Source organism: Danio rerio, chromosome 7 (genome assembly GCF_049306965.1).
Source record: "Danio rerio strain Tuebingen ecotype United States chromosome 7, GRCz12tu, whole genome shotgun sequence".
Lineage (NCBI taxonomy): Eukaryota > Metazoa > Chordata > Actinopteri > Cypriniformes > Danionidae > Danio > Danio rerio.
The window spans coordinates 54248402-54261835 of record NC_133182.1 but is presented as its reverse complement, the minus strand read 5'-3'; the positions used below and the strand labels follow the sequence as shown (position 1 = coordinate 54261835).

Here is a 13434-nt window from a genome sequence, read left to right as displayed (position 1 = left end):
AAGACAATGCCTTCCAGTTTACAAAATTCTTTAAAATACCTTATTTTGTGTTCAACACAAAACAGAAACTCAAACAGGTTTGGAACAAGTGAAGGAAGAGTAAATGGTGAGTAATTTAATTTTTTGAGGGTAAAAAAAATCATCCCCATAAAGCACAGGTGTCAAACTCAGTTCCTGGAGCACCGCAGCTCTGCACAGTTTCGTTCCAACCCTAATTAAACACACCTGATCAAAATAATTCAGTGCTTTAGGCTTGTTTGATAACTACAAATAGGTGTGTTGAAGCAGAGCCTGACCTAAACTCTGCAGGCCTGTGGCCCCACAGAAATTGAGTTTGACACCCCTGGGTTAAAGCATCAGAAAGTTAAATCTGCACTTTCAGAAGAGACCTTGTGCCAGATCTCCAATTCGCTTTTGTTCCATATATCTGAATGTCCACACAATTCAAATCAGACGGTAGATGCATATCACTTCCGCTCATAGCCTAATCTCCGCCGGTGTATTTTTGCATATCACGGTTTTGGAGCTTTGGCGAGCTTTGAGGCTTTATAATTGTTTTATTTTCCTCTGAATGTGTGTAGCCGCCTCCTGCATAGTTGTGGCATCCTTCTTATTATGTTATTTCAGATGAGTAAGTGTGCTTCGGTTGTATGGTATCAGTTTCGCTAATGAGAAGTGAGCACACTGAGCAGTCATCTCTTTCTCTCTCTCTGTTTCTGTGTTCTGGGATGTGATTGGCCCTTCTGATGAGGCCAGTGATGGAAGCAGTACCTCTCCAGAAGCCTGTATTCACATCATTTATCCGCTCTGCACTTTCTCCCCACGGCTCAGTATTGATCGCCGAAGGCCCGTCTGGCCTGTGAGGGGGATGTTTGGTTTCTGTGGCAATTTGGCAAGAAGCAAATTCCACCGAAGGACTAAGACCTCTTGTTTTGTGATGTCATGTCTAGGGCGCTTGTTTTCACAGCAGTGGCAGGCAACGGTCAATTGAAGTTATGAATGCGTTTTTTTTTTTTTTTCTTTTTTAGCTGCTCGTTGCCAAAGCACGTAAGTGAGCCACTTGCTTCAGGAACAATTGGTACATTGCCCTTGTTTCTCCTCCCCCCTCACTGTGCGTCTGTTGTGGAGGGGTGTGGACACCTGTTCGACAATTAAACTCCAGAAGAGAGCCAGACTGTGCCAAGAGAAATATTTGCCTCTTTGTCAAGGTTGCAGACGTATGTGGTGCATTGTATGTGATGGACGATTAGATTGGTTCAATGTTAGATGGGCTGAGTTGGCATTGATTTGTATGACAGTCAACTTTTGTTTTGCACAGTTTGTGTTGATGTTGACATACTGGCATTTTAACATTAGCATCTAACAGCTAAGCAAAAAATGATGACCTGATGATATATTTTATTTGTTTATTTATTTATTTAATTATTGGTTTGCTAACCTATTCAGAAATGCATAAAATGTTATACACATACAGTAAGTCTACTATAAATGTTACTATTTCTATAAAGTTTTTAAAATGCATCTGTTTTTATTTGTGGAGGCATAAAATGAAGGGTAATATATATATATATATATATATATATATATATATATATATATATATATATATATATACACACACACACACACACACACACACACACACACACACACACACACACACACACACACACATATATACACACACACACACACACACACACACACACATATATATATATATATATATATATATATATATATATAAAATAAAATTATTATTTAGTATAGTTAACAAAAATATAACTTCATTTTACTTTTAGGTGGTGGATGTCAAAAGTGAATTGAAAATCTTTATAATGAATAAAATATTTGCTTTTAAATGTATTTTTTTAAGTAGAAATACTGAAATATTTTATAAACCTTTTTTCCATCTATTTAAACCAGCTTGAGTATTACCCAGTCCTTTCAATGCATTGTTTCCACCATCTTTAATGCTTATATTTGGTTTAAAAAGGCACTTTTTTCTAAGGAAGTCATTTTATGTAATTTGAATATACAACTAAAGAATTGGATATCCATAAATCACATTTCTTCAGATGTACAGGTCATAAGCAAGTGAAAGGGTATTTTAGTACACTTTCAGCTCCACCCGTAAGCAACTGGATTAAAATCTTTGCGTTATGTACATCTGAATGGTGGTCTAATATCAAAAGTGTACAGTCTGTTTCAAAGTGCGGCCTTCTTTAGGGTTTTTTTTTTTAAAGAAACAGTGGGAAGATGACAATTAATCAAATTCACTCAACATCTATCTGCATCAAACAAGGTTTATTACAATTTAAGATAATTAATAGTCTGCACTTTTCTGAAAGCAAATTGTCAACAATACTTCCAGAAATTGATCCAATATGTTCTAGGTGCCACAGAGATGAGGCCACCTTGGGCCTGGATGTGTCCATCCCTGGGATAATTTTGGTCTACTTTAAGATTTTTCTTATAAATGTGAAAAGGAAATGCAACCAGATCAAGTAATAGCAATATTTGGTGTGACACCTGAAAACCTTGCACTACCAGCAGGTCAATTAAATACACTAGCTTTCTCTACTTTGTTAGCCCGAAGGCTTATACTTCTGCTGTGGAAATCAACTAAACCACCAACACACAGTAAATGGCTAGAAAAACTCAAATATTGCACCCAAGGCTCAAATAATTAGTATTCTTTAAAGAGACCATTCATTCATTAATTTATTTTCTTTTTAAAGGGCTTAGTCCCTTTATTCATCTGTGTCACCTACCAACTATTCCAGCATATGTTTTAAACAGCAGATGCCCTTCCTGCTGCAACCCAGTTCTGAGAAACACCCATGCACACTTATTCACACACATACACTACAGCCAATTTAGTTTATTTAATTCACCTATAGTGCATGTCTTTCCACTGTGGGGGAAACAGAGCAGCCAGAGGAAACCCACGCGAACACGGGGAGAACATCAAACTCCACACAGAAATGCTAACTGACCCAGCCGGGACTTGAACCAGCAACCTTCTTGCTGTGATGTGACAGTGCTAACCACTGGGCAACCGTGTAACCCCTATTTATTAATTTATTTATTCATTTAATTATTTATTTGTTTACCTGCTCAGAAATGCATATAAATTTGATCCAGATATACAGCGACTCGGCTATGATATAAAAATGCATTTGTTATTATTTTAATATTAAATATTAAAGTTTCTTGAGTTTGAATATTGTTTTATTAGTATTCTCAAGTGTTATTTGTTTTAAGTGGTTCTTTATGGTTTTTAGAGGTGATTGTGGAAAGTCAATTAGAAATCTTAATAATGTGTACATATACTTTTATATATTTAATATACATAAACATTTCTCATTTCTAACTGCAATATAAATTTGCAAAGTAGAACTTTAATTTTTAAAACAGAAACACTGAAATATTTTATAAACCTTTTTTTTTTCACTTTTTTTAAACCAGTTTGAGTTTTTTATTCTGTTGAACATAAAAGAAAATATTTTGAAGAATGTTGTAAACCAGTTGCTATTGACTTCCATAGTATTTATTTTTCCAACAGTTTATCAGTTTCTGTCATTCTTCGAAATGTAAAAAGTTTTTTTTTTAATAATGATTTTAAATAAATAAGTAACACTAATATAACAAATAAGTAATCATAAACTTAAGAAAGATCCTTTGAAGTACCTGTACAACCCATTGGCTTCACATTTCTAACTGTAAAACCACTTCACCTTTTTGCCCCAATGCAAAGCCACTCAACTCAGCTAGTCGTTTTGTTATTAACACCACCTTGCATTACTGTTTATCGCTATGCTTTTTTCTTCATTAAAGCTGACATATAGGATAAAGACGTGCTTAAAATCTCCAGTAATTCCATGAAAGCAAATGAAAGAAAACGTCTTGATTAGTCTGGAAATGCTGAAGTAAAACAATGTTAAAGAAGAATCTCACACGGTTGCCAAACACTAAAACAGGACAAAGATTTGCTCACAAGGCAGAGCCTGTGCCAAGTTAAATCCATATTTAAATCCTTCTCTGGACGGGAGCTGCATGTAAATGAATGCTCTTTGGCATCGAGCTCGAGCGCAGAATCCACAGCAGTTAGGTCGGGATGCCTGTGCGTGCATAATTTGCATTTATTTTGGAGCTAATTTTCATAATTAAGCATCAAAAAATTACGCCTCCGAAATAGTTATAAAGATGAGCTATATGATGCACGTATAGCTGGCGATGCTGGGGAAAAGCAAACCGAGGGTCTGTCAGAGGCCCTGATTTTAGAGCTCCAGCGTACTTGGAGTTTGATTATACTTGTGTAATTAGCGCATACCCTGCTGAAAAATCCAGATGAAACTGGATCGGATGTAGTAGAGTCGATGCTTAAAAAGAGGGGTTTGTTCACTGAACTTAAATCATTTAAGGAACACCTTTATAACTAGTTAGTTTAGATTTGTACGACAACACAAGAATACATTCATTTTAACTAATAATATTTTGTACTCAGTGCTAACTAGCAAACTATGGATGTAACGATTCATCTGGCTCACAATTCGATTCCTGATACTAATCTCATGACATGATTTAGGTACTATTTTTTAACACAATTATTTGAAAACATTTTTAAGATGAAGAGCCTTTTCATTTTTTTCTTAAATGCTGCACGTTTTGCAAAATAAGATATTTTTTGCCATAACTAAATTGCTATTTCCAAAAATAAAAAAAAATCAAACTAAAGAAGACCTAAAACTGTGACTGTGCTGTGATTTTACATTTTTAAAAGAAATATCAGAATATCTATTTTCTGGCATAAGCTGAAGTCTTTGCACATTTACAATGTCCCCTACCGATGAAAAATCTTTTTCACTGGGGATTGAGATGGCTGGTGTAGAGAGGAAAGCCTTTCCCAAACCAGAGAGCAGTGTTAACATAGGTGGTCAATAAGCCCTCTGATACAGTGTACTGGCCACTGGCCTAAAAAACATGAATAATTAATATTACCTGTATAATTAATCAGTATAAGTATCACTTGTTACACTTAAGAAGAGATAATCTTGAACATTTTTAAATATTCAATAATAATTAAATTATGATAATTAGCAAATTATTAAAATATGCATAAACTAATTTGAAAAGGAGAGGGTCAAATTAATACCTGCTTTTGCAACAGAACAACTTTCTCTTCACACTACCATATGTTAATATAATGTTAGCACTCGTCGGAGCTGCGAATCATCCAGTCCGAGTGGTTTGGCGTATTAATAATGCTTTTGCGTACAGACGTCTGTGACAGTAAAATGTCTTTTCGCAGTATTTGCACACAGTTTGTGTTTCTCTGGTGCACTTCACCTATGTAATTTTACTCTGCCGCCCCACCTCTTGCCTACTGCTGATGTGCAGGTACAGCAAGTTTGCTCCTGTAAACACAGCGCCTCCTCTGTTCAAACCATGTATCACGATTCATTCAATATTTCTACCAATTTGAATCGTCATGTATTTAAATCGGCTTTCTACCGGCTTACTGTGAATCCTTACACCCCTAGTAAGTATGCTAAAAACTGAAAAAACATGGCTGCAACAACAACATTTTGAGTGAAATTTGATATTAATCAATACAAAAAATATATAATAATATAATACTGTGTAGACATGGGACGGTTTCAAGGTATAACACAATTTGAAAAAGTCAAAGGAAAAAAAAATTGGTTATACCGCTCATATGGTAAATGTAAGACTTTTTTAAATGTGTTTTTTTAAGGACAACAGTATCTCCAGCAAAAAAGATATCCAAAGATGCTGTTTTTGAAACTAATAAAGACAACAGAAGTCAATGATTGATTTTTATTCAGCCTGAGGTGTTTACTGCTTCAAAATATTTTAAATGTTTCTCCATATAAAATATATTTACTTCAAAGGGAAAAAGTTTTGTTTTTACCCAGAAATATGTTTTAGAGCAGTAATAATAATAATGTAAAACCGTGTTGTTTTTATCCAAGGTTATTATACCATCAGAATCTTATACTGGCCAGTGCCTAAATTTGTGGGGTCCAAATTGCTTTCAGTTGTACTTAATAAGTGATTAAGTGAGTGAATGAATAAATGAATGAAAAAATAATGAATTATTAAATGAGTGAGTGAGTGAGTAAATGAGTGAGTAAATGAATGAATGAATGAATAAATGAATGAATGAAAAATAATGAATTATTAAATGAGTGAGTGAGTGAGTGAGTGAATGAGTGAGTAAATGAATGAATAAATGAATGAATGAATCAGTGAGTGAATGAATGAACGAATGAATAAATGAATGAACGAATGAATGAATGAATGAATGAATGAATGAATGAATGAATGAATTGTATCTGTGTTTTGATCCGGCTGCAATGATGGAACACATTATTGTATTGTGTACACTGTGCCTGTAAAAAAAGAGGAAATAAATGAGTCAAATTTGCATATATATTAATATACAAGTAGGATGTGGTAACTCATTTGTTAATTCATAGTATAAGATTTTTTATAGTCTTAAAATACTCCATAACTAAAATGTGAACAAATTGTTATTTTTGTTTATTAAACCATTAAACTAACAAAATTACAAATTTTAATGTATTTGTACCTGGTAAAAGCCACTTTGTTCAGTACATGGCACACACTTGACATTTTTAAACATTCAAAAGCTTTTGTGAAAAAATTGGCCTTCAGGAAATCACTTAAAGAAAGTCATACTGTATGTCCAGAGAGAGGAATGGGGGGTTGTGAATATATATTGGTTGTGTGTGAGCTGCTGTGAATTGGCCGTCGGCTCTGCAGCGGTAATGTTTCACACTAGGCGAGTGGGAAGAGTGTATGTTTTATAAACCTCTCACACATGGATTGTAGGGGCAGGACTACTGGTATAAAAGTGATGAATGGCCACTAAGAGAAGCTATAGAGGCAGGTGAAGCTCTGCGCTGCTAAACCGGCTCAAGTAAAAGAGCAGTTGTAAATTAGCCGTTCGGGAAATGGCAAGCTTTTTCAATCACTGACCTTGACGTAGAACATCTCATGACATCGGTCCTCAGTGATTTGGCAGATGGTTAAATTGAGCAGCTGACTCATAACAAACTAAACCGCAGAAAGGAGGAGGCTGTTTCTCTCTTTCGCACACAGACACCCTTTCTGTTTTTCAGTGTGAAACCCGTCTCAGTTAGCCTGTCATACCTAGCACTACTCATATGGGCAAGATTAGTTGTTTGTTTGATATTTAAATGAGATGAGCTGATTTTTTTTAGAAATAAAACTGATAGATTGTGTCATAAATATATACAAAATTCCTTAATGGTCCTCAGAGAAGAACTTCCCTATGAGGTCATTTCCTCTGTTGCAAATACTAAACACATGTCTCCCCTTTTACACATTCCAGCTCTTGACACTGAATGAATTACACATCTCAGCCCCACACTTACCTCATAATCTAATGTTTACACTTAGTTTCCATTTATTTTAGATTTTTTAAATATTTTTTTTCTATTGATATGACTATACACTCACTGTCCACTTTATTAGGTACAACTTACTATTACCGGGTTGGACCTACTTTTTTCCTCCAGAACAACCTTAATCCTTCGTGGCATAAATTCAACAAAGTACTGGAAATATTCCTCTGAGATTTTGGTCCTTATTGACATGATAGCATCTCGCAGTTGCTGCAGATTTGTCAGCTGCACATTCATGATGTGAATCTCCCATTCCACCACATCCCAAAGGTGCTCTATTGGATTGACATCTATTGGTGACTGTGAAGGCCATCTGAGTACAGTGAACTCATTGTCATGTTCAAGAAACCAGTTTGAGATGATTCAGGCTTTATGACATGGTGTGTTATCCTGCTGTAAGTAACTATCTAAGCTGTGGCATTGACAATGCTTAATTGGTACTAATGGGCCCAAAGTGTGCCAAGAAAATATCCCCCACACCATTACACCTCCACCACCAGCCTGAACCATTGATACAAGGCAGGTTGGATCCATGTTTTCATGTTGTTGATGCCAAATTCTGACCCTACCATCTGAATTTTGCAGCAGAAATCGAGACTAATGAGTCCAGGCAACATTTTTCCAATCTTCTGTTGTGCAATGTTGGTTCGCCTGTGTGAATTGTAGCCTCGGGCTGTTTTATAATATGCATTCCTCATCAGTCTTGCGTCCTCGTGTTCTCGTGCAACGTCATCATCAGCTGCTTAAGTTCAGTTCCAATACTCAAGACCGCAAGTACGGAGGACGCTTGAAACTTCCCGGATGTGATCATGATTTTGAGGATGCAACGATGCAGACTTGAGCACCCAACTCGCTCTGGAAGTCCCAGAAGTCATTGCGACTGTAGGTGGTAAGCGCAGCATTTAATTTAGATTTATTATTAAAGTTCAGAGATATGAATTATTTACCTCAGGAGTTTCCCTAAATGACACGGTGAAAGTAAACTTTAACATGAACATCTTAATGAAGGAATAAACACATTAAGGGTGTTTGTTTGCTGAAATTCGTATTAAAATCTGTTTTATTTATATTGTGCAACCTATATTTATAATGTTTTTATGCAAAGTATATATTTTGAAAAGGGGAAAAACAACAAATCGTTGTATGAAGGCTGCCATGTTTAAATAATTTACCATTTAAAACACGTGAAGGTCAGGTGACCATCAGGAAGAACGCAGCATCTCAATTCTCAAAGGACGCGTTCTTTGCTCTCGCGGTCTCCTGAGTTAGTTTTTCCGAGGACACCTGGCAAGACCGGTCTCCACAAGAACGCAAGTCCGTTCTCTGCGTTCTTGGAATTGAGAAACACCCTCAGTTTCCTGTCCTTAGCTGACAGGAGTGGCACCCGGTGTGATCTTCTGCTGCTGTAGCCATCCTCCTCAAGGTTGGACGTGTTGTGCGTTCAGAGATGCTCTTCTGCAGACCTCGGTTGTAAAGAGTGGTTATTTGAGTTACTGTTGCCTTTCTATCAGCGGGAAATAGTCTGGCCATTCTCCTCTGACCTCTGACATTAACAAGGCATTTGCGTCCACAGAACTGCCGCTCACTGGATATTTTCTTTTTTTCAAACCATTATCTGTAAACCCTAGGGATGGTTGTGCATGAAAATCCCAGTAGATCAGCAGTTTCTGAAATACTCAGACCAGTCCGTCTGGCACAAACAACCATGTTATGTTCAAAGTCACTTAAATCCCCTTTCTTCCCCATTCTGATGCTCGGTTTGAACTGCAGCAGATCGTCTTGACCATGTCTACATGCCTAAACGCATTGAGTTGCTGCCATGTGATTGGCTGATTAGAAATTTGCGTTAACGAGCAGTTGGACAGGTGTACCTAATAAAGTGGCTGTTGAGTGTAGGTCTTAAGATGAGAAATATGAGTCTGTTCAGGTAATATTGTGACAGTAATATTTTCCTGAATATTAGCAAATGTTATCCAGAAACATACTCTTTTTGTGAATTACAGTCCTACTATTTTATAGAGTTTAAAAGAGAGAAAAACCCCAGTCTGGGTCTAAAAGGCTTCAGAGCTGACTGACCTGCTGTGCGTACACACACACACACACACACACACACACACACACACACACACACACACACACACACACACACACACACACACACACACATTGCTCTGCTCTGTACACTTTCTCTGGCATTAGATCAGACCACACACACACACACACACACACACACACACACACACACACACACACACACACACACACACACACACATTTTAAGTGTGTTAGACTTGTGTTGGGGAAAAAGAGGAACTTGCTCACTTGCTCTTGCTTTTTTTTTTCTTACAGGAAGCTATTTATGTACCTCTCCTAATCATGTGAGCTTAGAAGCTGTATGAAAAATATGTAGCATGAATGGACTGATAGAAATTGAAAGAAGGAAGAATTGATAAATGGAAAGATAGAGGGGTGGATGGAAAAAATAGATGCACATGTGATAGAAATGAGAAAAGACAGATAACTAAAGTGAAAGGGGAAGGTGAGAAAGATAGAAGTGAGGAAAAGCTAAAGGATGGATGATGAAGTTTAAAAAGAAAGAGAGGGAAATTAATAGTTAAATGCGAAGAGAACAAGCGAGAAATTAATAATAGTAGAAGAAGAAAGAAGGTCAAATTGAAACATTGTAAGATAGAAAAATAAGTAACAACAGATAGAAATAAAAAGGATGGATGGAAAAAGAAATATGCATTGAAACTGATGGATGAATTGAAGATAAGGAGAGTAAGGCAGGTGGGTAAAAGAAGAAACTATGGAATATTCAAAAGAATGAATAAAGAGGCGTGACATGGTGACTCAGGTAGCACTGTCGCCTCACAGCAAGAACGTTACTGGTTTGAGTACCGGCTGGGTCAGTTGGCATTTCTGTGTGGAGTTTGCATGTTCTCTCAGTGTTGGCGTGGATTTCCTTAAGTGCTTCGATTTCCCCCACAGTCCAAAGACATTCACTGTAGGTGAATTGAATAAACTAGACTGGCTAAAGTATATGTGTGTGAATGAGCATGTATGGATGTTTCCCAGTACTGGGTTGCAGCTGGAAGGGCATCTGTTGTGTAAAACATGCTGGATAAGTTGGCAATTCATTCCGCTGTGGCAATCCTTGATGAATAAAGGGACTAAGCTGAAGGAAAATGAATGAATGAATGAAAGGTGATTGAAAGGTGTATATATGTGTGTGTTGAACTGAAAGAAAGTTTCATAAGAAGAAAGAAGGAGGTATGGATGAAACCATGTTGGATTAATAGAAAGAAGGTAGATTGCCAGAAAATAGGACACATGATGGAAGAATGAAAGGACTGATGGAAGATGAAAGAGAAGGTTTGAGGAAAGGGAAAGATATAGGGATGGAATGGTGATAGACTGAAAAACTGAAACAAAGAACAACAAAGGATTGTGTGCAGTGTGCACTGTAAAAATGTCTGTAAATTTGCAGTTTTTGTTGTTTTGTGATTCATATTTTTATTTTTTTCCTGTTTATTTCTGCTTTTAAGTTGCGTTATGGGATCTTGCTCTTTCTTTCAACAACCTGTAACCTGCAAAGATTTTTATGAATAGTTTAAAGGGATATACGTGTTGTCTGGGTTGGTGTTGTGTATAACGCTACAGAAACCTTGTAATAAACTGTCAGTGCATTTCCTATTATTTTATAAACGTTTTCTTCTATATATTATTTCTTACACGTTATCAGAGCTTGACATTAACACCCACCAAATGCGGGTAGATTTCAGCTGTGGCATGGCAGACAACCACACCCACTAGCTATGTTGTCCGGTTGAAATAATTTTTAAATTGTAGCTTTCTTAAAAGCAAAGTTCGGGAGGATGCCCATTGAAAAGAAGCACAACTGACAAAAACAACTGTGTTCATGCAAGCAAAAGAAAACAAGTGAAAACCAAATGAGAGAATGATCAGGCTCATGGAGAGACAAACGGTTTCCTTTGAAACAAATTGGACAAAAGTGATGATCGCCATGCTTGTTTTCAAGAGTTTGAGATTCTTTAATAAAATGTCTTTGTGTAAGCAGCAGCAGTTGCCACTTTCACTTTAACCATTCTTTGAACAGATTCCTGGGGCCTAACATTAACCCTGTGTAGGTGATCATCTTTTCATTACTGCACACAGTTTTTCACCTGCTTTCTTTTACAGTTATTTTTTATTTATGGTTTAATTATCATCCTTTACAATAGTATGGCTTTAATAGGAGATCAATTTCCCATTTATGTATAGTGAACTGGTTATCTGGGATGTTTAGCCTGGACAGATTACTGTTCATAGTTCTAGATACATGACAATAATTATTGTTGAATGAATGTATAATCAGATGTATGCATAAAAATATATATAAATATATTCCTAACAACAAAAGTGTGACTAGTGAAAATGACAGTGGATGGTAATCAAAAAAGTTAATTGCAAACCCTGCATATTATAGTATTTCAAATGACTAAAATTTTAATAAAAGTCTCTTTTTGTTGAACTGTAGTTGAATTTTCAACATCAAAAATGGACAGAGCAGAGATTAAAAAAAACCCATAATGCAATTCACAACTGTAAATAAACGTAAATAATTTGCAGATATTTTTTTTACAGTGTGGCAGATTTCAAGATAGATATAGACCATTTCAATGGGGTGATGCCATTAGCCCATGAACATTTCCCGCTTGTTGTCAAACTATTTCATATCTGTAACGAGTCAATTCAATCATACTTGTGGCATTATTTATTAATACTTGGAACTTTTTGGACTCTCAGAAGCTATGGAAATTTAAAATCTGAAACAGGAAATACGTCAGGACCCTTGTTATTGTTTACATTCCTCAAAATGCTGTATTAAAGCAAAGTTGGATGGATGGATGGATTAAAAAAAGGGAAAGAAGGAAAGGATGGATGTGGGCAAAGGTAATATGAAGTATTCATGTGATGATGGTTGGATTGATAAAATGATAAAGATGTAAAAAAGAAGAATAAATAATGAGGAAAAAGATGGATGGAATTACTAAGAAAGAAAACTGAATGAGAAGTGGATGAAAAATAATTATGATGATGGAAAGAACTGAAGAATGAATGGAAAAATAGGATGAATGATTGGAAAGAGAGGAAAGTATGGATGTATAAACAGATTGCTGTATCAGTAAACAGCAATCAGACTCTCTCTCTCTCTGTAAATAGTTTGTTCTCTATGCAAATGTTCAGCTGATAGTGATTTGAGTTTATTTTAGGCTCAGCTCTGCAGTGTTAGGGATCACTTGCACTTTTGCATATTGTCAACAATATCATGAAAATAATACTACATTTATTTGATTTCTTTTAAAGCCTCTGCTCAACGTTTCTGTAAAGACCTCCATAATTCCCCCTGATTGTTTACTTGCGTTTGATCCATGCTGCCTGTTATAATGGGCTGGAATCAGATAAGAAAGAATTGTCGAAATGACGAACATGGATTATCAATAGCACACAGTGATATTGATGTTTTCTTTCTTGGCAATTTGTAGACTCATACATGAGACCCAAGAACGGAATATTGTTACCTACACAACAATATTGGCTCAAACAGCCTGAAGAAGCCAGCAATCATATATCTTTACCCAACAGCCTCAGCCAAATGTAATTTTCAAAAGCCAGATATTGTTTTTTGTTCATCACGTACCAGATGTTGGATCAAGTCAATTGTGTCAACTTTACGTTTTTATTTATTTATTCGTGTCTCTGGCTGGCTGGCTGTCTTTTGAAAGCGAGAGGCGATGTAAAATATGAGGTTTATCAAACTTTCAGCACTCAGCTCTTTTGATGAGCTTCAGCAATACATCACTGACATCTGCGAGCGGCTCGGCTGCACCGGCGCGAGCGGGAAAAGGAGCGATGCGTTTTTGAAAATGATTTATGCGAAGCAAAATAAATG

The 13434-nt window shown here is 36.2% G+C and overlaps 1 protein-coding gene across 8 annotated transcripts in view; it reads left to right on the top strand.

Moving 5' to 3' along the window:
- tcf12 (transcription factor 12) overlaps positions 1-13434 on the top strand; it is a 200702-nt gene that overhangs the window by 53012 nt on the left and 134256 nt on the right. The window lies entirely within an intron of this gene.